This window comes from Ambystoma mexicanum, chromosome 9, assembly GCF_040938575.1.
Source record: "Ambystoma mexicanum isolate Mex_15411 chromosome 9, UKY_AmexF1_1, whole genome shotgun sequence".
In the NCBI taxonomy this organism is placed as follows: Eukaryota; Metazoa; Chordata; class Amphibia; order Caudata; family Ambystomatidae; genus Ambystoma; species Ambystoma mexicanum.
The window spans coordinates 381,747,965-381,772,942 of record NC_090931.1 but is presented as its reverse complement, the minus strand read 5'-3'; the positions used below and the strand labels follow the sequence as shown (position 1 = coordinate 381,772,942).

Below are 24,978 nucleotides of genomic sequence, written 5' to 3'. Positions count from 1 at the left end.
ATATACCTTGTTATTGTGATATTTTTCATAACCGACATTATTTTACTAAATCTTCATGACTTTGTTGGTAGTCACAGAAATTGTGCCATATTACATTAAAATCTGTTATGTTAAAAGGGGGCATTGGCAGCCCCACTAGTGATCATGTTTAATTGTGTGCTAGAGTTGGGAAACATTTTGATATTCCTGTATAGCTGGATTATGTCTGCCTTTCTCCAAAACGGTAGCATTGAGCTGGCAAAAAGCATGCCAGTGAGCCTGACGTCCACACTAAAAAAATAATGGAATCTGTAAAGAAAGAAAATAACGGATCAAAACATTGAAAATTGTTGTTACATATCCACTGTGACAGAGACCCAACAGAACACACACTGTACACTTATAATGCAGTTGAACACCTTTCTGAGCAGATCTTGAACATTCTTTAAAATCCAACTAGACCTGCGGGTCAAGTAACTTAGTTACCTACTCAGCCAAAGAGAACATGTACTCAATCCATGGCATTGGGTTACCAGTGCTTTCTGTAAAATAATGCATATCACTAAAAGCATACTTTGTTGGCACACTTCTGTCTCCAAGAAGCCTGCACCTCACAGTGAAACTTTTATTTGACATTAACTGGAAAAAAAGTCAAATAAACGTTTCAAACTACTTCACTGTACTTACCAGCAAGGCGAGTACCATGCAAATGGTACTCTACCTTGCTAAAATACGACTCATCTATTTAGAGTGGTTGAGAGGCTTGATTATAGTCTGAAGTTATTAGGTTGGCGGAAGAGTGAATGCCTATGAATCAGATAGTTTCTCACCAATGTAACAGGATGGCCTGAACGGCTTAGTTCTGAAGATCTTATGACCAAGCAGCCAAGGATTGTGCTCCTAGGATTGATTGACCCACCAGGCTCTGGCTCATTCCTGCTGTCAAGCTCTTGCCAGGACTAGGGTCCAGGCTCCCTGCAATCTTATTACCCAGTAGTGATTTAGCCTTCTGTCCCTAGTTAGTGTCTACAGTACAGCCTTTAGCAGGCTAGCACCCTTTCTTCTTCCTGGGATAATATTTCTCCACAGGAGCTGTGCAGCAGCCTACAGAATGCTCTGTTGTCACCTTTTCTCTGGCTCTCCTCTGTGTGTGCTGGGTCCTTTTCTGCACTGCTGCTTTCTATAGGCCTTTGCAAGCCCTACATTGGGTAATAATGTTTATTTAGAAGATTGCTTGGGCAATGACAGGGAGACTGGCTGGGCAATCTCCATGTCACCCACATGTTACTGTATTCACCAGGCCTCGTTCCCCTTCATATGTTTTCTCTGTTGTGTTCCGACAGCTGTGATGCTTTTTCTTCTTCCACACCCCTAATGATTAACTCACAGTCCTATTCATGTGAATTTAAGTCTTAAAGCCTTGATCCACCATCTTGAGATTAGACGGAGCAAGCACAGTGGTACATGATTTCACCTCCAGCTTCATGGACAGATCCTGTGTTTATCTGTGAGCTTCTTTGCATAAAGGTACTAGGAAAGACTATGCAAGCCCTGGCACTCCTTGTTGTGACCCAGTGTTGTCTGTGATCTACCAGCATGGAATGCTGGAAGGGCCATGTTGAAAGTGCCCCTTTCTGTTCTGAAATTGTAGTTGCGAGTGAGATCCACCCTTATCCATAACTGGGAGACAGACTTGGGCAAGACAGCGCATATAACAGATGGGGCCAACACTGTTTCAGCTCTTTTGGCATGTGAGGACCACCTATTCAAACACCCCTCTCCCATTGTCTGCAATACTACAATGGATAGGAAGTTGGGGAGAGGAGAAGGTAATTGAGGAATTATGCTTATACCCCATATGGATAGCACACTGCACCTGCACATCCTCCATGCCTAGAGTTCCCCAATAAACCCGAGATGGCGTCTTAATTGTGACCATGTAGTACTACTGCAGCATGGTTTTACAATTCAGCCCATATAAACCCTATTTATTTTTTTGGCTTTGTGAGGAGAGAAATTTGTTCAGATGGAAGCCACTGATTTGACTTACCTAGTTCTCAAAGATGTGGATAAGTTTCACATGGATTTGTGAACAAGTTAAATAATCAGGCCAGAAAGTGTGTAAAAATGGTGGGCAGCCTAGTCTTGTAAATGCTGGGCATTCAGTGGTAAAATGATGTAACTAGTGCAGTGCCATTGGGAGCAGCTCTTCATTCGGAGCTCTTCATCACATTCATAATCACATTGCAGAGGAGGCAGCATGTAAAGTGTGCCAAATTTCAGATAATACAAAAATGTCATAGGGTTGATGTACCACAGTCAGTGGATACAATTGGGCATGATTTGTAAAAGATAAGACATTGGTCTCTCTGAGATTCGTACATAGATCAATGCATCCTCGTTCAAAGACACAAACATAGATCAAGTAAATCCTGAGGAATAATACAGAATTGCAGATGGGATCTTAACGTCCATCAAATAGGAGAGGTATTTTGATGTTGCCCTATGTGATTTCCTCAAAGAGGCGTAACAAGGTGGCACAGTTTTTGGGGGAGAGAGCAAGACAAATGTTGGGAGTTTGATCTGGAGTGATGTGTTCAGTTGTGGAGCCAGTATATTATGAACTATGAGGAAGGAGTTCAAACAGTCCATTTACTGGCTACCATAGTATAGTGGTATCCCTTTGAAACACTGTTTTTTTGCAGAGAGACTCTAGGTTGTATAAGGATAAGTTGAGTTTAGATTACAGGTTAGGAGTCTTATGAGGAAAATATATAATTTAATGGAAAAGGAAATTAATAAATTCCCATCCCATCAGCAGATATGGGACAAAACCATTCCGTCCCGGGACTGACAACAGAGCACAATAGTACTGAAGAAGGAATTGTAAAGCTTGAGACCATGTGATGACTGCTTTGCATAGGTGCAAAATGGACATTCTGAATAGAACTGTGGTCAGATTCTTGGTTCATGACATTTGCATCCCTCCCACATCTGCTGTCACTTACACATGTATGCTGAAATTGTGCTCAAGTCCAGTGTTTGTGAATCGTACCAGATTTTGAAATGTTTACAGATGTTTCTTGCAACACTGGTCATCTCGTTTGAGGTGGCATTCCACTGAAGGCAGGGCCTTCCACACAGAATGCTTTGTAGGGTTCACCATCAGTAAAGACCGATCCCTCTATATGAGATCTGAGTTATACTGGCCTGGCCACTTGTTTTTGCTTTAAACTACCAACCCAATGCAATGTACATTATTTTAATTTGCTTATATCAGGACTTTGAGGGACTTGTCAGGAATCAGCCAGGTTCTCAAGCAGACTCCTGACTCTATAGGCTTGTGTGCTCTTTAGGTGGGCGCAATAAGGGGTTATCCTTATCTGAATTGTCTTCACGTGTGCCCAGATCTCATATGATGCAGCCTACCTTTGTAAACCGCAGTTTATAAAGGCTGGCTCTGTGCAGACGACCTTTGCCTTGTCATTTGTTTTTGGTGTCTCAACTGCTGCCGTAACCCCAGCAAAAGGACTTGTCTGACGTTGTTCATCTTCACCACTCACTCCTGCTGACATTTACTACCAAAACCTCAAGTAAATTCCTGCCTGCTTGTTAGGGAGAATTCTCATTTATGGCTAATTACCCTCACCTAGTGAGTCCCCCAGCAGCTTTGCTGGACTTCTGGAGTTTATTTTTTTCCACCTGGTAAGAGTGAGAGCTTGTCCCCCACTCTTACCTGTGTTTTGCTATGTGTTTCCATCTGTTTTTGTGATTGTGGACTCTGAAGTACACCACAGCCCCCTTCTTTGTGTGTGTCACATAGCACCTTCAGTGTCGTGGCACCGGCTTGTCTTTGAGACTTCCCTCGACTCCATTTCTGAGGCGACTACTGTCCCCCAGAAAAGGGTAAAGTTACCATTAACTTTACTTAGTCAATCTACCACAGATCCAGTACACCCCATCTTCCATGGAGTACTGGAAAGGGTTAACTCATATCCCTTTTTTATCTGTACCTCCTAGAGCATTGTTTCGCTCTTTTAACATTTAGACTTGGCAGGTGGCAGTGGTATCTACCCTAACTTTTCTACCGCAATTATATTAGATAAACGTGGTACTGTTCTTGGCTATTATATTAGCTTCGAACATAAACCCGCTTGACCAAATCATCTTTCTTTTGGCTCCGGTTGGGTTTATTCGCCATTTCTTTTTTTTAAAGTCCTTATTGTGTTTTACTTTGCGCGGCAAACTAGGTTTGCCTTCTTTGTTCACTGTCTTTTGACGGGCTTCTGTCCAGAAGCCCTCCTCAAGGCGCCTGGGTGTCTAGGTGAGTTGAATGTGAGGGAGGGGTGTAGTCAACCCCTACACAGGGTATCCTAGGAAACCCAAGTCGCACTTTGTCATGATTGGCCAGGATAGTTGTCCGGGCTGGACAGCCCCCCTGTTGGGTGATTGACAGCCAGGCTGTGTGAATGGGGGTTTTTCGCATACAAGGCAGGTCTCTTGGGCTAGAAGTCGGAGAGTCGCCACTGGAACTACAAGGAACCGAAGAGAAGCGGAGAGAACGACGGCTGCTGCAACTAACCTGTCCCGGTGAAGCCCTACTGCAGTCCTGAGCGGTCTGCCCTTCAACAACTCAGAGAAGATCCAGTCCGGAGTCTTCTTCCCTTGAGCTTGGTGGGGATAACCAGCTCATCTTCTACAGCCAGAGGATCCTCTTCCGTGGTCGAAATCGCTGCACACTGCTGTAGTGGTCCAGATAGCCACCTGAAGAGCTTCTCCTGTTTTTAAGGAGCGCACCTTTTATTCTGTGTGGCTGCTGCCGGCCTCCTCCCTGTGTGGTGTAGACCCCCCTCAGACGTCCTCCTTCCCGACGAAGCTCCAGGAATTGTGGGTCTGCGGGAAACCAACAGGAACCACTGCCAGGGCACCAGCTGCACCATTGGAACAAGGTACTGTGTTCTGTTGAGGAAACTGGGTGAATCCCTTTTTCTTCATTTCCAGGGCTTGACCTTGTCTTCCCTCCTTCTTATAACTTTTGCTTCCGAATATTGACAATATCCAAGTACTTTTGGCTCCGTTGAATCGTGAACTGTTAGACCGCGTGATCTTCGGCAACTGGCCCCGGTGTCTTTGACCCTGGCTTACGGCCCTTTGACTTTTGAACTCCTGTCTCCGAGTGTTTCCTGATTCTGCCTGCCTAACCAAAATTTTGCCCGTGATTTTTGCCTCCAACTCCCTCTGGGTATCTCAGGTGCTAAGTGTGTTTTAGCCCCGGTAGCATTTCATGTCACGGATATGCGTTTGTTTAGTAGACCGAACTGTCAAAAAGTGATCGCATTCATATTCGCGGTAACATGTTTTTGTGCCTAATACCGGTCCATTCCAACACAGGGTACTTACCTTGAGACTTACTGTACAAAGTGAATTGGTTAGTTGTAGTATATTTAACGTGTGGTTTTTATGGAAGTTTAATAGAAGTGTTGTATTTATAAGGAATGGTTTAAAAATAAATGTACTTATATTTTTCTACCTGAAACCTTGAGTCAGTGTTTGCTTGAGTCACAGTAAATGTGGTCCCTTTGTGTAATCTCTGCTACTGCTCATATACTCTTGAGAGAAGCCTGGCTGCTCTGCCACTGCTACCACTATGACATAGTAGTACAGGCTTGTACCAAAGGTAAAACTTGTATCACCACCTGTAGTCTTAGTTGTGTGTAGTGGTCCCTAAGGGCTTTGCACAGGATTCTGCATAACAGTGCTCTTCTACAGAATTGCACCACCAGTTTTGTCCATTCATGTGGACTGCCTTACTTAATGTGTTTGGGTGTCTGTGGGTGAGCCTGAGCACCTGGGCAGGGGAGAGGTCTATGGGCCAGTCTAAATACTGGCTGCTCTTCACTTTGATTGGATTGTCTCGTCCCACGTATTCCTCGTTTTTAGATTTTGTTCCCTTCCAGTGCTGCTGCATTGGAATTATTTTCCGGTAGATGGTGCTGTGTGTCGATCCGGTCGAATCGATGTCCCTCGAGGGCCTCCGTCTCAAGGTCCACATCCTCACGGGTATATATAACACATGCACACCCGTTAGCTTCATTTCAGTTTTTCCGCGATCGCTTACAGTTTGAAGATTATGGATTCCTCACGAAACTGCAACATTTGAGAAAATGACCTCTTCATCGGCTTGATCGACCCCAAAGACCAGGTTTAAGAAGTGTCATGACTAAAGCGCCAAGATGTCCATTACAGATCAACATAGGGTCTGTCTGTGGTATCTTGGTGTCGAGCATAGGACGTCAGACTGTGAGTCATGCCAGTCCATGACCGGTAAGGCACTGAAGGAGCGTAAGGGGAAGTTAGTAGCGGGTAGGCCCCCTACAAAATCCCCTTCGATGACACAGTCGAAAAGGCGTTCGTCGGACAAGTCGAAAGGCGACTCTCCACGGAGGAAGAGGTCTAAAATATTCTTGCTCCCAAAGCGGTTCACACCACTCCTCCTCTTCATCTAGAAAGATGAAAAAAGGTGCCCCTAGATCGCCTTCCTCATCCTCTGATAATTAGGTGACTCCAGCCGAATGGGAGGAATTCAGATAGAAGATGTCTGAAATCTTCGAGAAAGCAGTCCCGGCCCCCTTGAAGGAGAAAACGGAAAGTCATGTCCCTGTCGCGCCGTCAAAAGCTGACGAGGAGAAGTCTGAGGCCAAATCCTTCAAACCTGAGAGACAAGCCATCACCCTCTAGAATTGTCAAGGGCTCGACTCGACGACCGGACCAGTCCTTGTCTGTCAAAGACTCCATCGATTCGGGGATTGAGTCCTTCGAGGCCTCAATCGACGCTGATAGCATCGAAGCCTGTGACGCGTTGAAACCTCGATTCCATCGAAGAAAATAGAAACAAAAACACTTGATAGGATTTCTTTAAGTCCTTGGCCCTCATCACATGTTTTCCATTACGATACCTGTGATTACCGGCATGGTGGAATCGTCGGCATATTACAACTCTGCGGGCACGCGCAGCCGGCAGATCCGGAAACTGTGACACCGGCATCCTGACAATAGGGGAAAAAAAAAATTGAAAATGACGATGCTACAGCAATGAAAATAGGCCTGTAACACCGGATCCGTCCGCATGATGCCGGAAACACTGGTCCCGTTAACACTGGCACTGGAAATGGCATCACAGGAACTGGACGTTGACCTGTGGCCATTTCGGTGAACACAATCCAATTTAAATCTGGTATTTCCTGTAGGCATCCACACCAGGAAACACTGCCAGGATGTCAGGAAGCAGCAAGAGCAGGCTCCCTGAAGTCTTGCTCTGGAAGCCCGCTTTTCGGAACCTGAATTGACAGACCACATTATGGACAATGCTGGCACGTTATTTGGCAGAGACTGCCGCCGCATCAGCCAGCAGTGCAAATCGGCCACTGGAGGTGGCCAGTAGAATTACTCCAGTGGGGTTCATCCCAAGAACATCAAAGGACTGCTGCAAGAGGTGGGACGACTTGCGGCTGCGGAACCTGCTGGCAGCCCACCGCCGTGCGTCAATGGCTACAGGAGGTGGGAAAGTCTGTGCCATCAGACTGATGCCCTGGGAAGAGCGATGCAGCTCGGTTATCCATCTGGAGGTCATTGAGGGCGTCGGTGGAGCAGAGGCCGGAGCTGGGACCCAAGGGGATGGCGGGGAGTACAACAAGACACACCAGAATGCCCTGCACCACACTAAATGGTGCACACGAAACAGTACAGGGAAACGTACACATGGAAAGGGGTAGTAGTAGTGACATCAGTCCCCATGCACATATAGATGACGGGTTGGGCGCATTGTAACACAAGCAATACCATTGTACCCAACAAGCATCCATGACCACGTGCACACGTAATGAGCACCATGTCATGACTAGACAGTTAGCACTTCCCCAAAACACACTACCGTGCCATGAGTCCAACCAAAACGGACAGACCCCAGACATGCATGCACGCATCCGTGCACAATCCACCCTCACACATCTTGACCAGGCCAGGGTACATGCAATGTACAATTAGCATTATGCAAGTGCATCAATGTCGCACACAGGCATCGAATGGATTGTGTCCTCCCACGTATTCCTCATCTTAGATATATTCGTATCTTCAGCTTTGCTGCTTTGGAAATGTTTTTTCCACCGGGGGCGCTATGCTCAATGTCGCAGCGTCGATGTCCCTTGATGGCTGCCGTCGAGCATCGACATCATCCTCAGTATAAAGTGCTCGAGCTGCGCCCGTTGGCTTCAGTTCTGTTTTTCCGACTAAGCTTTTGCTTCGGGTGTACGAAAACGCTGCTTCAGTCTTTCAACAATGTCTTCCTCATCAAATCCTTCTACCCCCAAAACTGGCTTTTAAAAGTGCCAGAAAAACGGGCAGAAAATGTATATTACTGACCCCCATCGAGTTTGCCTTTGGTGCTTGGGTCCGGACCATCGAGTTGACTAATGTGGTTCCGGTCAAGCCATGACCAACAAAGCTCTCAAGGAACGAAGAGGTAAACTGGCGTTGGGGGAGGAATCTTCAAAGTCCTCTTCAAGGAAAAAGAAAGACTCTGTTGAGTCTAGTGGAAAATCCCGACGTAAATCGAAGAAATCTAGGTCGAGGAGTCGGTCTCGAAAATCTTCGTCTTCTTCGAAGAAGGCGAAGAAGCGGCGTCACCGATCTCCTTCTTTGTCGTCGTAAGAAATGGGAGGCCTTCAGAGCCTCGATGATGCAAATCTTTGACAATGCGGCCCAGACACCCTCAAAGAGATCGCGTGAAGACCATACCCTGGCTCATTCAAAGAGTCACAGAGGGAGGTCAGAGACTAGACGCTCTAAATCCGGCGAAAAATTGTCCAGCGTGTCGCCGAGGGAAACCTCTCCGACACCTCATAAAAAGAGCAAAACAGGCCTACCGGTGCATAAACCGGAAGCAACACCAGACAAAAAAGGCGTTGGCTACCAAACCACCATCAAAGTCAGTGTCGAAGTTCTCCTGGACGCATCTGTCGAAGACTTACCCGACGCCAGTGTCGGGGACAGCGTCGACAGCTTTCTCAACGGCGCCTACAGCCAAAGCTCCTTCGACCGCGTCAAAGCCTGCGTCTAGGTCAACGCTAATTCCAGCACCAATATCGATGCCTTTGGCGAAGCCAAGGTCTGTGCCTTCACAATCCACGGGTAACATTTTTCACCCTGTGTCTAGACAAGACTTTTGCATGTCTATGGCTTCTTTTTACGAAGAACAATCTTCTGAAAAGGAGATTTCCCCTTCTGGGGTAAAATATGGTACATGGGATGTTTCTGAGGAACTAATTGGTCCTCACTCCAAAATGGCTGGCCTCTATGAATGTCTGCAAAGAGATAGTGGTCTAGACACGTCTCTTGTATTGGAATTTGATAAACCCGACCTTTCTGACCATGCAGACTCGGGATATAGGAATCTTATGAATAGGGTGGTAGAATTCATGGGGTGGAATAGAAATTCCCCAGTTTATTAGCAAGAAGACATGACAGACATTCTCAGTGGAGGTTCTCAAAAGGATCCTGTCCTTCCTCTTCACACTGCCCTTCAGAAGAAGGTTATGGCTGCATGGGAAACCCCAGATTCTGGACCAGCGGTAAATAAAAAATGTGCCGGAAAATACAGGCCCTCTTCTAACCCTGAATACTTAACCAAACATCCCACACCTCAGAGCTTAGTAGTCCAGGCAGCCACATCCACTAGACAATCGGCATACCCTTCAATTCACCCAGATAGGGACGATAAGAGAATTGATGCATGGTCTCGCAAGATTTTCTCTTCGGGCAGCATGGCTTTAAAACCAACAAATGTGACTTGCACCCTTGCAAGATTAACATACACTCTGTGGGATTGAATTACTGCAGCGGCTGAACACATTCCTGAGGGCGAGAACAGAGAGAGGGTTTCCTCGTGATTGTAAAAGTTGGAAAGGAGCCTATGGGGGAATGCCTTCAATCAGGACTGGACAATGCTGATAGCATAAGCAGGTCCATGGCGTCTAGCACAGTGCTACACAGATTTGCGTGGCTGAGAAAGTCGGGCTTCGCACCGGACGTGCAGGCCAGATTACTCAATATGCCTTTTGAAGTCTTGAGGTTGTTCGGCAGCAAGGCAGATGAAAGCTTGGAGAAGATGCAGACCTCTAAGGCGGCAGTTAAGTCTCTTGGCGCCTCCATACGACAACCTCAACAACACTCCTACTCAGGCTCATCTTCCTGGAGGGGTCGTCCTTTTCAATTCTACTCCTCATTTGGAAGCGGAAGAGGGCAGGCTAGTCAAAGAGGATAGCAAAGAAAATGTCCTCGTGGTGGAAGGGGAAAGAGTGCTAGATCAGCCCCAGCAGTGGCAACTGTCGCCACAGCCTCTGCTGCAGCCGCCGCAAAGCCACTTGAGGCCTTGACCCACAAGACCATGGGGCATTACTTCAGATGCTTGGGCACTGTGGACAGTAGCTCAGGGTTACTGCCTTCCTTTTCAACGAAGGCCTCAGGACCATCCACTGGGAGCCAACTCTGCCAAAATTCCAGACCCGCTCCTTGTGCAGGAGATTTTAACCCTGCTAGAGAAAGGTGCAATAGAACATGTACCTGTAGCTGAGAGGAACAGGGGTTGGTACTCCCCTTGCTTTCTCAACCCAAAGAACTACGGAGAATTGAGACCCATCTTGGCCTTAAGACACTTGAACAAGTTCCTCAGGAAGGACAAGTTCAAATGGTTACCCTTTGTCAGATCTTTCAGGATCTCCAACTCCAAGACTGGTTGGTATCATTGGACCTTCAGGATGCTTACTTACATGTGCCGATCCATCTCAAGCACAGGAAGTACCTGAGGTTCGCGGTTCTCACTATCAGTTTCAAGTTCTTCCATTCGGGCTGAACTCCGCCCGAGGGTTTTCACCAAGCTGATGGCTGTAGTGGCAGCGAATCTCAGGAGAGGGGGGGGATTCACGTCTACCCTTACCTGGACGACTGGTTAATCAGGGCGAGTTCACCATTACGGGCCCAGGAACATCAGACCGTGACCTGCCACTTCTTACACAGACTGGGCTTCTCCATCAATTACAAGAAGTCACAAATGATACTATTCCAAAAGCTCCAGTTCATCGGAGCAGTCCTGGATACTTCCTCCGGGAAAGCCTCGCCTACCGAGGTGAGAGCTCTACACACTCTGCAGATGGTAACAAAGTTCCAAGATGCCCAGCATTTGCCAGCCTTCGATTTTCTGAGGTTGCTCTGCCTCATGGCATCCTGCATTTTTCTGGTGCCAGAAGCCCAATTGAGAATGAGATCCCTTCAATGGTCCCTCAGAACTCAATGGTCTCACTCTTCACGGGATATGTCAGACCTCCTACAAGTTCCGTCCAGAGTGGCTGAAGAACTTATATGGTGGACTTGCAAGGACATTATCCTCAAGGGGGAATCTTTTTGGCAACCATGGCCGGAGATAACGCTAGTGACGGATGCCTCACTCACGGGGTGGGGAGCTCACACCAGCGATCTGACAATCAGCGGTCGTTGGTCCCCATCGGCGTCCAAACTACACATCAACCTGTTAGAGCTGCCTCTGTATACGGAAATAATGTCCTGATAATGACGGACAACACAGTGGCCATGTACTACCTCAACAAGAGAGTGGGTGTAGGGTCACTACCACTGTGCAGAGAGGCAATGCAGCTCTGGTTCTGGGCAATACAAGAAGGAATCTCTCTGTTGGCAGTTCACGTAGCCGGAGAAAAGAACACGGCGGTGGACGCTCTGAGCAGGCAGAGCACAGTCTCCCACGAGTGGGAACTAGCTCAGTAAGTCCTTCAAGAGATCTTCACCCTTTGGGGAACCCCTCAGGTGGATCGGTTTGCGACCAGTGTCAACCGGAAGTGTGATCAGTACTGCTCAAGGGAATTTCAACCAAGAGGAGCGCTAGGGGACGCGTTAGTAGTAGAGTGGGAATTTCCACTTCTGTACGCGTTTCCTCCAGTCCCCGGGATTCCTCACGTAATCAGGAGGTTGAAAAAGTTCAGGAAAACCATGATCCTAATTGCCCCGGATACGGCCAGGAGGATGTGGTACCCAGACCTTCTGGATATGTCCATCTCCCCTCCAATACGTCTTCCACACAGAGAGGATCGGGTTCTCCATCCAGAGGTCAAGACACTCAGCCTTCACGCATGATTTGTGAGCGGCTGAGATATAAGGATTGGGACCTCCTGGATGACGTAATGGAGATTTTGCTTTCGGCCAGAAGGCCAGTAACAAAATCCTTGTACCGGTGTCGTTGGAACAAGTTCAGTAACTGGTGCAAGGACAAGAATGTGGACCCATTCCTATGTAATACACCTATGGTACTTTCTTTCCTTTTACACTTGGCCAATCTGGGGCTTCAGGTTGGCACAATAAAAGGATACGAAAGATGAGGTATTTTTCCTAATTGAGTTTTTGCGCTTGGGTTTAAAGTTTCCCCACGGGTAACTTGTGAGGCGCACACTTGTTAGTGCTTTTTTAATACAGGTCGAACACTTTATTTCATATATTTTTCATTCATATTCAAGTTAATTCACTTAGTGTTTGTTCTATTTTGTTTCACAAATATCAGTATCACACAAGTTGTTTCACTTAGTGCATTCCTTTGTGACATTAATTGTGACTTTTCTGGTGATAAGTGTGTTATTTCTTATATAAAACATTTGTGCTATTGTGAAATGGGGTTGCTTATTCACAAAAAACATTTGTGCCAACATACTCCTACGTCCCGTTCCCTTTCCTCCATACTTGTGGGACATCTCTCCGTCCTGTGGGACGGGACCGGAGCACTTTGTAAAAAGCATCCAAATTTTTTTTAAAAATGTGTCCCTCCTCTCTTTCCTGTGCGGGGCCCGGCACGCGGCCGTAACCTCACCCACCTTTGCTCCGCATCGCCCATCAGTCCTTTTCTCCGCTCGATCGGGGCCGGACGCACTTGCATCCTCGGAAGATTTTCTTCCCTTTTTTCCTCTCTGGCTTTCGCTAACGTTCGTTTGCTAGTCTGTCTTTGTCTTTCAAATTAGACTTTCCAGATTGTTCATCGTGCACCGTCGCTTCGCGAGGGCGGATCCCCATCCTCTTTGTTTAGAGTGTTTGGGTCAGGAACACCGTTGGGACTCCTGTTTTTACTGTGACTACCTTACGGTCCTGGCACTTCAACGTCGGTTGGAGCGGTGGGAGGAGGTGTTCCAACGAACTCCTCCTTCGCATTTTCAGGCATTCATCGACGAGAAGAAGAAACGCCCGGTAAGTTCTTTACTTTTCCGAGCACCCCGGCCGGGGGATACCTTTCCGGGTTCCTCTCGGTCCGGGAGGGGCATTGATCGCTCTGTCACCGGGGTTCGCCCTGAGGTGCCCGTTGGGCCTAATAATTCTACCTGAGTTTTCTCCGAGGGTCTCCGTAAGGGGCCTGTGAACACCGGAGTTCGCTCCGAGGCCCCTCCTGTGGGGGCTCTTTGTAGACCCAGTTCTACTGAATCGTGGGGTACCGGAGTTCGCTCGGAGGCCACTCTGTCGGCTTCCCTCAAAAACAAGACCGGGGTGCGCCCCGAGGCCTTGGCTGGGCTGGTTGTTACCGAACGGATGTTCGAGGCCCGTGCAGATAAGGCTGTTACCGGGCCTGGGTCCGAGGTCCCTCGTTCAGAGGCTAAAGTTACCAACAGTTCTGAGAGGCCGGACAAGGCTTTGTCGGTGAAAGCGGTTGCTCACCGTTCCCGCTCTTGTGATACCAGATCTGTTCAGGGGGCAAAGAAGCAAAGTTCTTCTTTTACCGGCAGTGCCGAGGTCCTTCCTTCGAAGGCTCAGTTGGCAGTTGGTATGTCACAAAAACATTCCAGGCCTCATAGTACCGGTTCGGCCGAGGTTCCTTATGTTAAGGCTAAGATTAAAACCCCCTGATCCATCGGCGGGGACGCCTGCCTCACTTCCTCATGTGCCGCAGTTCCCCTCAGATGAAGACAAAATGGCGCCTGTTCCCGCCACGACCACGGCGGCCATTTTAGGTGCTACCGCTACAACTATGCCATCGGCCCCTCGTGTAGGGCTCGGTCCCTTGGGTGAACCTAAGGTCCCTTGTGCACATCCTTACCAGTTGGTTTATGATTGGAACGCCCGGATGCCACTTCCGCACAATGTTTCGTTGCCCACGGGGGCGGTTCCTTTGATTTATGTGGATATGTCGGTGGAGGGGCTGGTGTGGCACCCTTCCCCGCTACGTCCCTGGATTTTTCCACCTCATGAGAGGCCTCCTCAAGTTCCGAAGCAATCTCCTGAGGACGCCTTTTTCGGTAAATTTCAAGCGCTTATGCGCACCAAACCCATGAGGGAATATTTCAAAGGGCTTTTCAAGGAGATATGTCCACCTGCGCCTCTGGCTCCACCCGTTCTTCCGGTGGTTCCGCCGGCGCCTCCCTTGCCCGTGGTGCCTCCCCTGGCTCTTCCGCCTGTGCCTCCATTGTCCCCAGTGGACAAGGCAGTGCCTGACACGGCTCAGCAGGATCCTGACCTGTTAGATGACCCTCAAGGCGATCAGGACAACGAGGACCTTCCACGCTCTATCAGAGCCTTCCATGACCGGGTACAGGACATGATGAGTTTCTTAGATGTTCCGGTGCCCGAGGCACCCGCTCCACAGGAGGGCATGCTTTCTGGGGCGTTCACCCTGTCTCCCTTGGAGCGTACCGGCCGGTTCCTGCAGAAGGACGTTCTGGCCGAGGTCCGAAGAGTCTGGGAAAAGCCACACTCGGGACTTTTTGTCAATAAGAAGATTGACGCGAGGTACAGGTGCATTCTTCGGAAGAGGTGGCCCTGTCGTCTTGTCCGCCTCCATCCTCCACAGTGGTGGCTGCGGCTATGTTGCAATCCAGACCTGCAGCATCCTCTTCCACGACGACTACTCAGGTCTTGGGAAAGGAGGACAAGCGCCTGGACTCCCTAGGGAGGAAAATCTTTGCCAACTCAGCCTTGCAGCTCAGGCAGGCCAACGCCGAGTTGATATTGGCGGGAGCTAACATGCAGATGTGGAAAGGTCTGTCAGAGTTTGAGGAGCACATCCCGGTCGGCCCTCCTCTGGGTTTAGGGACTTCCTCGACCGCAAATCTCACAGAGTGGATACTCCTGCGGGAAATAACCGCCGTAGACAACAATGCACACGGTTTTTCTCCCGCTCCTCAGCCTCATCAGGTTCAGGTGGCACCGCCACCGATAAACCTGCCAAATGAGGGTTTTCCGCGCTCGCACGAGACCCCAGTGGGAGGATGCATTGCGTCTCATTGGGAGGTGTGGCAGACCATCACAGAAGACAGATGGGTCTTGTCAGTCCCTCAAGCGGGCTTCCGCTTACCTTTACCCCCTACCCCACCCCTCAACCCTCCTTTTCAGCTGTCGGGCTCACCCTTTCTCAAGGCCGAAGTTCAGAAACTTCTGGACCTCAGAGCTGTGGAACCCGTTCCTCTTGGGGAGCGAGGGGAGGGCTTCTACTCCCGGCTGTTTACGGTACCCAAACCCAACCAGGCTGGCCTGCGCACCATCCTAGACCTTTCCCAGTTCAATCTTTTCCTACCCCAAGAGAAATTCAAGATGATCACGCCCAGCCAGATATGCTCCTCCTTACAGATGGGCGATTGGCTCAGCATTGTGGATCTTCAGGATGCGTATATGCATATCCTGGTTTGGAATCCACACAGGAGATATCTCCACTTCTCTTTGGGAGAGGAGCACTTCCAGTTTCGGGTGCTACCTTTTGGCCTCAGCTCGGCGCCGCGTGTCTTCACGAAGATGATGTTGGTGATTGCGGCCTATCTTCGTCTCCAGGGTATCCATGTGTATCCTTATTTGGACGACTGGCTCTTACGCAGCCCTTGTCCGCTGGCAGCAGCGGGCAACTTCCAGTCTCTCCTTCAGCTCCTGTTCCATCTTGGCTGTCGGTGAACTGGTGGAAATCCTCCATAACGGTCTCACAAGACCTGATCTTCCTGGGTTTTCTTTGGTACACTATCGACTGCAGGACAGAATGGCAGATCTGTTAGCCACGTGTCAGATATTTGCGCAGTCGGAGAGCATGTTGGCCTGGTGGTTCCAGAGGCTTCTGGATCTCATGGCCTCGTGTGTACTGGCTCTTCCTTGTGCTCGTCTCAAAATGAGACGGACCCAGATGGCTCTTCGGAGTTCATGGCGTCAGGCAGTGGATCCGGATTCCATGCGGATAATGATTCCGGATTCCATGAGAGTGGACCTGGATTGGTGGTCATCTCTCAGCAATCTGTCTGGGGGCGCGGGTTTCAGGACCCGGTCCCCACGGTGACGATCACAACAGACTCCTCCCTTCTAGGGTGGGGTGCAACGTTCGATCTTCTTCAGGTCTCGGACCTCTGGTCGCCTCAGGACAAGTTCCTGCACATAAATCATTTGGAGCTTCTGGCGATCTTCCTAACCCTCAGGGCGTTCAGACCGCTCATTGTCAACAAGGTGGTCCGCATAAGAACGGACAATGTGGTGTCAATGTATTACATAAACAAGCAAGGGGGAAACGAAGTCTCCCCCCCTCGTGGACCTGTCCATCGAGATTTGGGCGTAGGCCATGCTTCATGGTGTCTGGCTGCTTCCAGTGCACATCCCGGGCCAGCTGAATGTCACAGCGGATGCCCTCAGCCGGCGGACAGTGGTCAGCTACGAGTTGGAATTGAAGGCGGAGGTCCTCTCATGGATTTTCTCGCGTTGGGGCACACCGGAGGTGGACCTCTTCGCTACGGCGGTGAACAAGAAGCTTCCTCAGTATGCCTCCAGAGAGGGGCTAGGAGCCTCCTCTCTGGGGGATGCTCTCGATATTCCATGGCACAACATGAGAGATTACGCCTTCCCGCCTCTGCCTCTGGTTCACCGTGCAATTTGGAAGTTGAAGAACTCAGCAAACTGTTCCCTTCTACTTATAGCCCTGTGGTGGCCGGCCAGGTTTTGGTTCTCAGAACTTCACCACCTGTCGGTGTATCCGCCGATCAGGTTACCAGTAACTCCCGATCTTCTTCACCAAGGGGAACAACAGATGTGGCACTCCTCCCCACAATCGCTCAGATTGGCAGCATGGTGCCCGAGTTCAAGTCTTTAGAGCATCTGAGTTTGTCTGCGGATAACATGCGCATAATCCAGGCAGCCAGGAAACCCTCGACCAGATCCCAATACAAGAGTAAATGGCTCAGGTTCTGTCATTGGTGTTTGGAGAAGAAGTTGGATCCGAGGGGGGCCACGATTGACACGGTGCTGTCCTTCGTGTCCTCCCTAGCAGAGTCAGGGGTTCATGTTCTGTCATGCAGGACTTATCTCTCCCCGGTTTCCGCTTACCTTTCTACAGACCTGTGTTCTTATTCTCTAACTAACCCAGTGGTGAAGAGGCATTTTGCTGGCTTGACACGCCTCTACCCTCCGGTTTGTAATCCGCCTCCGCCATGGGACCTAAATGTAGTCCTGACGCCGCTGTGCCATAAACCCTTTGAACCAATGGCTACGGTGGACCTCAAGTACTTGTCTTGGAAAGTGTCCTTTCTGGTCGCTGTTACGTCAGCAAGGAGAGTGAGTGAGCTCCAGGCATTGTCGGTGGAGCATCCTTTCTTGGTCTTTCACAAGGACAAGGTAGTCCTTAGGAGAAACCTGGCTTTTCTACCGAAGGTGGTGACTGAATTCCATCTGAATCAGACGATCTCCCTTCCGGTCTTTTTTCCGAACCCTGCCTCAGAGGCTGAAAGGGTTCTACACTGTCTTGATGTCCGAAGAGCTCTTAAGTTCTACCTGGACAGGACTTCCGATCTTAGGAGTTCTTCTCAACTTTTTGTGACCTTCGGTAACCCTCAGGGCAAGCCGGCGTCTAAAGGCAACTATTTCTAGGTGGATCGCCGCCTGCATCACGGAGTCTTTCACCGTCCAAGGGCTGAAACCTCCTAAGGGTATCCATGCACACCTGGTGCGGGGCAAGGCAGCCGCGGTTGCTTTTCAGAAATATGTCCCCTGGGAGTCCATCTCTAGGGCAGCTACTTGGGCCTCCCCATCTGCTTTCTGTAAGCATTACTGTCTCGACATGAGCTCAAGAGCTGACTCTGTTTGGTCAGGCTGTGCTGAAGGACCTGTTTCAGGAAGGGGTATTTCCATCCACCCGTAGTTCCTGTAAGGAGTGCTTGGGAATCTCCCACAAGTATGGAGGAAAGGGGACGGGACGTAGGAGTATTACCAGGTTATTCACCGTAGTGACCACCTTGCTCCTAGTCCATGGTCCCCTTTCCTCCATTCGCCCGCCCGCCGTCCCCTCTAATAAGGTACCTCTCTTATTGCTAATGGGTCTTTGACCTGGCGATAGAAAAGGACTGAGGGGCGATGCGCGGGGCGGAGCCAAGGTGGGCAGGGTTACGGCCGCGTGCCGGGCCCCGTGCAGGTAAGAGAGGAGGGACACATTTTTGAAAAAAATGTGGATGCTTTTTACAAAGTGTTCCGGTCCCGTCCCACAGGACGGAGAGATGTCCCACAAGTATGGAGGAAAGGGGACTATGGACTAGGAGTAAGGTGGTCACTACGGTGAGTAACCCGGTAATTTCTTTGCACGTGCTGCTGTTTTGCCCTTTCTTGGGCTTTGTCAAGGCACATTCTTTACTTAGTGTTGTGTGTCAGTTTCGTATTTACACTTTACATTTCAGTGCATACATTTCAAGTTAGTGACGCATGTCAATGCTACATAGGCTTGTAGATATATACATCAGATTATTTCCTTTTTTCCTTTTTTCTTTTTTTTTCCTTCCTTTGCAAGAGAGAAAACTTCAGTGGGTCTCAAGTACCCGGCAATTCCACTGGTGTGTTGTTGGGGTTCTGCGTTTGCTTTGTTTGTATCATCCGGTCTCTCAGTTCAGTATTCTTATTCCGTTGCTTAACGTAACCGGAAGGACGGGGTCAAAACGCCCTTGCAGCCCTTCTAAGGTCCAGAACAAAGCAGGGGTCTGATGGGACAACAGCGGGCTCAGGGTGCCAAACATTCCAGCTCGTCTCTGGCGGGTCCACGGGTCTGCTTCAGCTCACAGGATACTTGGCTCCTTCTGTTGTTCGGTATGAACGACTGTCGATCGACCTGAAATGGATGCAGGCCTCCTCCACTTATCCAAAGTTCAATACGTGATCGAATCTGGACAACCAATGGAAGATCTGCTCCGTTGCATGGACATCAGCTGTGGTCCAATCATGGTTCACGGTGGTCCTCATGTATTGTTTATACCAGGTGGATTGGGACCATACAGTCCCAACCCCCTTTATGGGCGCTAGCACACGTGACATGCAGGAGCCCGCCAAAGATGCAGTTTTTTGCAGGAGGCTGCATGCCCAAATAGGGACGTCCCTGGTCAGCTCGACCTGGTGGAAGGCATAGGTTCAAGATGGCCAAAGGACAAAAGACTTTGTGGCACTGCCTTTTTCGGCACTGGACACAGTCATGAGTCGTTGAGGTAAACGTGGTATGGTTCGCTAAAAAGTAGGTAAAATACCTGAAAAGTAAATTGCAGCCACCAGTTTGTCCTAGGCATGCTTGTACGTGCACCAAAAATCCCTTAGAAGGTGCCTAGGCCATAAAACAAAAGGACCCCAGTGCCGGGTACAGTAATGTACTTTGCGCACTGATAAAAAGTTAAGAAATGGCAGCATAGTTTCCCAGTACTGACAGCCTGAAGGACGTGTCAATTTCCCCATAACAAATGAGCAAAAGCCCAGGGGAGCACAGACAAAGGTTGTGCTCCACTGGAAAAAGTCATGTTGGGATAGCCAAACAAAAGTAAAAGATTTGGGGGTCCATAATATGGAGGGAAAATTGCATTCAGAGAAATCTTTCCCAACAGGCCAGTAGCCCAGAAACCGCTGACATGCGTTAATTGGTCGAAGTCTTGCAGGAACAGGTAGATAATAAACATAGGAGAGATACACCTAGTTCCTTCGACCCACCTTCAATCCATTACACAGATGTAGCTGCATATAAGTTGCTGCTAGTGGATGGCAATCCGTAATAAGTACAAGCTTTACTAAACACAGGGTCTCCTACATTTTCACGTGAAACCTCAAGAGTTTGGAATGACCAGTCCAAGCAATATTCATTAAAGTAAACTGGGGGTGGGGGTGAGACTCGTAACCCTGGGCCACAACACTACTCTGACAATCCCATTCTTATAGATAATTCTGATACAGTTTCTCATTTAAGAAAATGTTTTATGCGCGTTCCTCATTTTAGGACTAGTGATGCTGACTCTGAAATAGGCTGCTCCGCACCTGCATTCCTATCACACGTACCCCTAGAAGTTAGTCCCAGAGCTCCACTGGCCTGAAAACTCTCACATGACACTTTTTTAGTTTAGGCTCTGGGATGAAGTTCAGGATGCTCTAGTACACATGCACTCTGCCCTGGCCATTGTCATATACCATATCGATGTGGCACTTCGAATTGACCAGTGAATGCAGGACTGCTGGACCAAACAAAAGAAATCCAAAAGTAGACCACCTATGTGTCCTTTCCCATTAAGACTGAGGTTGTGGAAGAACTTGCTCCCGATAGTGATTGTTTGACTCAATGATATACTCACTTCAGAAATATGGAATAAGAGGTGCTTGGAAGCCTTAAGCATCTACTGTGGTAAGAAGGGCCACTTTGTGCAAGGCTGTCCATTATTGAGTTTGAGAAACGTCAAGACTCTGAGATAATAAGGAGCTCCTCTTTTAGCGTATCTAATTTCCTCTGTGTGCCTCTTCTTCAACTACCCAGTCATTGGATATCCAGATACAAGTTGGGTTTGTAGGAACTACAGCCCCAGTAAAGGGTGCTGCCTTCGATTGTGGATCAACCACCAACTATATGGATTTACAGTTCTGCAGGAAAACCTCCATAACAACGTTTCTGATTCCTCAACCGGCACCAATTCATTCTGTACATGGTTTCCACCTTGACCCCTGGGACATAATGCATTTAAGCATTGCTTTAATAATATACATCCAAGATCATGAGAAGTTCATCCTCCTCTAACTCATTGATGCTCCCCATCTTATGTCATTTAGGGAATTGCTTGGTTTTCCCATCAATATCAGTAACGACTGGGTTAAGCAACAAGGGATTTTTTTTAATCTCAACACTGTCAACAAATCTATGGGACTCTTGTGTTCATCAGTGAGGTGCTGTTGGTTACTCCGGTGTAGTTGATGCTCCAGGTGTGATTCTGCCTGAACATAAAGCATCCGTAGATGGGTTCTTGACAATGAAAGCTAAAAAGTTACCTTCACATCAGTCCTACGATTTCTCTATCGAACTCATACCAGCTCAGACGTTTCTGCACTGAAAAATCTATTCCTTGTATGCCGAAAAAGAAAATGTTCTGAAGATGTGGCTAGATCCCTGCAGAAGTGGTTTATTTGAACTTTGGCACCGCCTGCCACGGCCTCAATCATATTTGTAAAGGAGAAATCTGTTGAGCTTTGGCCATGCATTGACTACCACAACTTAAAGCAGATCACGATCAAGAACCAGAACGCGCTACTCCTCGTTCCCAAACTTATCAAGCAAGTTTGAGATGACTGTTGTTCAATGAGCTGGATTCATATGGAGCGTACAATCTGGTACGGATCCAAAAAGGAGATGAGTAAAGGGCCACATTCAAGACCAAATCCTGCCACTTTGAGTATAGTCATGCCATTCAGCCTCTGAAAAAAGGGGCTGCGGTTCATTAGTTGAAGAACAATGGGAGAGGCAGATGCAAAACCTGTTATGTATGCAGTTTGTAAGTACCTGGTACTGAGTCCCAATTAGCTTTCTATGGGTTTAGCAGAGAAACTTGGGAGTATGCTACCTGCAAAATCAAACCCTTCATTCCCCTGAAAGAATTCCGTATGTTGGTCCAAGCCCTCGTTAGCTCATGCATGGATGGGGGAAATGCCCTACCGACTAGACTTTCATCTGCACACCTGGCCCCCCTCAAAGCAGCATAGTACACTGCAGCACGCCTTATTACAGGTACCGACATATTCGACCGTACCTGTCAACACTGCACAACTTCACTTGCTCCCTCTTCTCACCAGGAACATTTTCAAAACTGCACGTATCGCGTACGAAGCAGTCTCAAATGGAACACCAAAATACTTGCCGGCTAAACTGCAGACCTCTGGAGGCTCTTGCACCTCACACAGCCAAACTGTCAAAAGGTTGAAGTCAAAGGTAGCCTGCAAAGAGAAGACTTGCAAGCAGTCCTTCTCTTATCACACCATGATCACCTGGAACTCAATCACGGTAGAGGCTTGCCCCTACCATGCTCCAGTTCAGCAGAATACGTGCCAGGCGAACAGGAATTCCTCTCTCCTTCCACCAACAGTACATCATTACTGTGTAAAACGCCTGCCCCAATTCTGGCACAATACCCCTCTTCTGCTCCTGAGCTAGATTCACACTATAAGCAGTAAAAAGAATAGAGAAAAGCTCAAGATCTGATAGACTATAGGACTTTGGGTCTGCTTAGATGCTGATGTGGAAGAGTACAATAGAGCTAAAGAGGAGATCTTAGACTTGGCTTGGTTAGTGCTCATGTGCTAATTTTTCACCCTGCGGTGACTGGCTGTAGGGGGTTTTGTGTGTGTAGTGTAAGGTAGTAGGAGATCTTAGATGCGAGTTGGTTAGTCGCAGCAAATGGGGTGAGCAGGCCTTATAAGGCAAAGCAGCCTGCTACCCTGCACTCTTAACCCTGGCCTAGCTCCCAATGCTAATCCTCTCTCTCTCTCTCTCTCTCTCTCTCTCTCGCTCTCTCTCTCTCTCTCTCTCTCTCTCTCTCTCGCTCTCTTGATCTCTTGCTCTCTGTTTGTGTGTGCGTGTCTTTCTCTCCCACACAGCCCTCCCTTTTCTTCCTCTCGATCCCTCTCATTCCCTCTCTCCACTCAAATAAGTACATTTTTCCCCATGAGGAACAAAACCAGCATTTACGAGTTGGCAGTTGAGGGAAAGGGGTGGTGTGGGAACCCACACATTACCATGAGCTGACTTCTAAGGGTTATGGGAGGCAAGAACGTAAGGTTCAGTGGAAGGCCAGCTTGAAAGTTGTGTACAGCAATCACCTGTTTCACCTTCCTTAGTATCTTGGTTAGCAGACTGAAATGCCTCAAATGTCACTCTAACATGCTTGAGTACTACGCTCAATGGCCTGCCGGGAGATTTGTCTTTCGAAGGCCGGGCAAGGTATTAATTAAGGGATTGATCGGGGGAGAGGCCTGAATCCCTGCTTGTTTTTTCCATAGGTCTACCCTGCTGTCTCCCAAAAGCCCCAAACCCTTCTCATACACTCAAAAATGTAATTCCGCCTTCTACACCTGCCACCAACAGCAATAACTCACCAGGTTTTGATGCGGCACCATGCCTACGGCATTTGTGATGCTGCAACTCTGCATGGTTGTACAGGAAGTAGACCCATGATTGCAAAGTTGGAGTGTCGTTCTTAATCTATCCCCATTGGGGGTAAGAAGATAAAGACCAATCACAGGGAGGTGCATGTGCACCTGGAGTGGCCCACACCTACTAATCTAAAAGAGCTGCAGTTCTTGGGATTCACAAATTAATCATCCATTTGTCAAAGATTTCTCTCCGCTGGCGAAAACCCTAAATCAAGTGACTCTGCAGTCTTTTTTTCTTCGTTTGGAAGGAAAACATATAGGAAGCCTTCACTCAGCTCAAGGAAGCCTTCTGCTCAGTCTGTCGTGATCCAACCCAATGCACTTCACCCTTTTGTATTAGAAGCAGATGTCTCCTGGAATGCTTTAAGAAAGCTTTTAGCCGCACTCCCTTTTCTGTCTTAATTTGCACCCTTGTTGCTCATTTTCCTTGTGTTTTGCTTCCAGTGCTGGTGAGTTTTGTTCCCAACTGAATTTGGGGATGATTTCTGTGTCTCCTTCCTCCCTCGTACACTTTGCACTCTTTTCTGTTTCCCCTCCCTTCCGCTGGGTACACCTGGGATTCGTGGGTTGGGCGTCTCATGCCTTGTTGGCAGTAAAATCTGTGCATTCCATGCATGTTCTAAATTCCATTCCTCTGGTTCCAGTCCGGGTTTTCATGGTTTTGCCGTGATGCATTCTGGGCATCGCAGTTCTGAAAAAGACCAGAGTGCACTCTGGTCAGAATGGAATCTGACAGGCTCTGTCGAAGGGACAGTGGTACCAGCAGTCCTATACAATGCACACTCTAGGGGTGGAGTGACTAGCCCCGCTCCAATTCTCTCTGCCTCTGAGGTAGGACCTGCTCTGGTATATACCCCTGTAGGCTGCCAAACCCAGGTCGGAGGTGGGACTGTTCCCACCCAGACAGGGTCACAACCCTGACTCTCTCACAGTAACTAGAAATAATTCAGCTGTATTTTGATGACCTTCAGTTTCTATGCTTCTATGTCACGAAGTATAAATAAAAGGGGCACCTGTACTTCAGTGAGAAGTGCAGCACTCGTTATGGAAATGATTCCAAAAATATTTAAGCAAATCTATTAAATCAAATCCACATGGTCATGTTGTACAATACATTTGAAACCTCCATGGCCATATGGGTTTTATTGGGTAGATAGAAAAAAAAATCCAAAGCTGTACCTATATTTTGATGGATTGAAAACAAATACATTATCTGTTAGCCTTTTTAACTTTGTTGTTTCTGTAACACCTTATACATAACCTTATTTTTTCCTCAAGATATTTTTTAATTATGTATGGTCCTTTTCATTGTGAATTTGTAAAGGTTGGTATAAAATGTGCTTTAATGTTTTGGGTTTAATTTCCATGAAGAGTGCTATACTGTTAACTGACCTCGTCCGTAGAAACAACTTGATTGGGCGATTGAAAAAGGATTGACAAATAGAATGGTACTTTTATTCTAACCTCATGTTCCTACCTGTATTTAATATATGCCTTTAACGGTTACCTTTGTGCTTTAAA

General features: G+C 48.1%; 1 protein-coding gene across 9 annotated transcripts in view; it reads left to right on the top strand.

The window, feature by feature from the left end:
* The window catches only part of TSPOAP1 (TSPO associated protein 1), a 3,887,333-nt gene that overhangs the window by 358,704 nt on the left and 3,503,651 nt on the right, over positions 1-24,978 (top strand). The gene's annotated exons all lie outside the window — the stretch shown is intronic.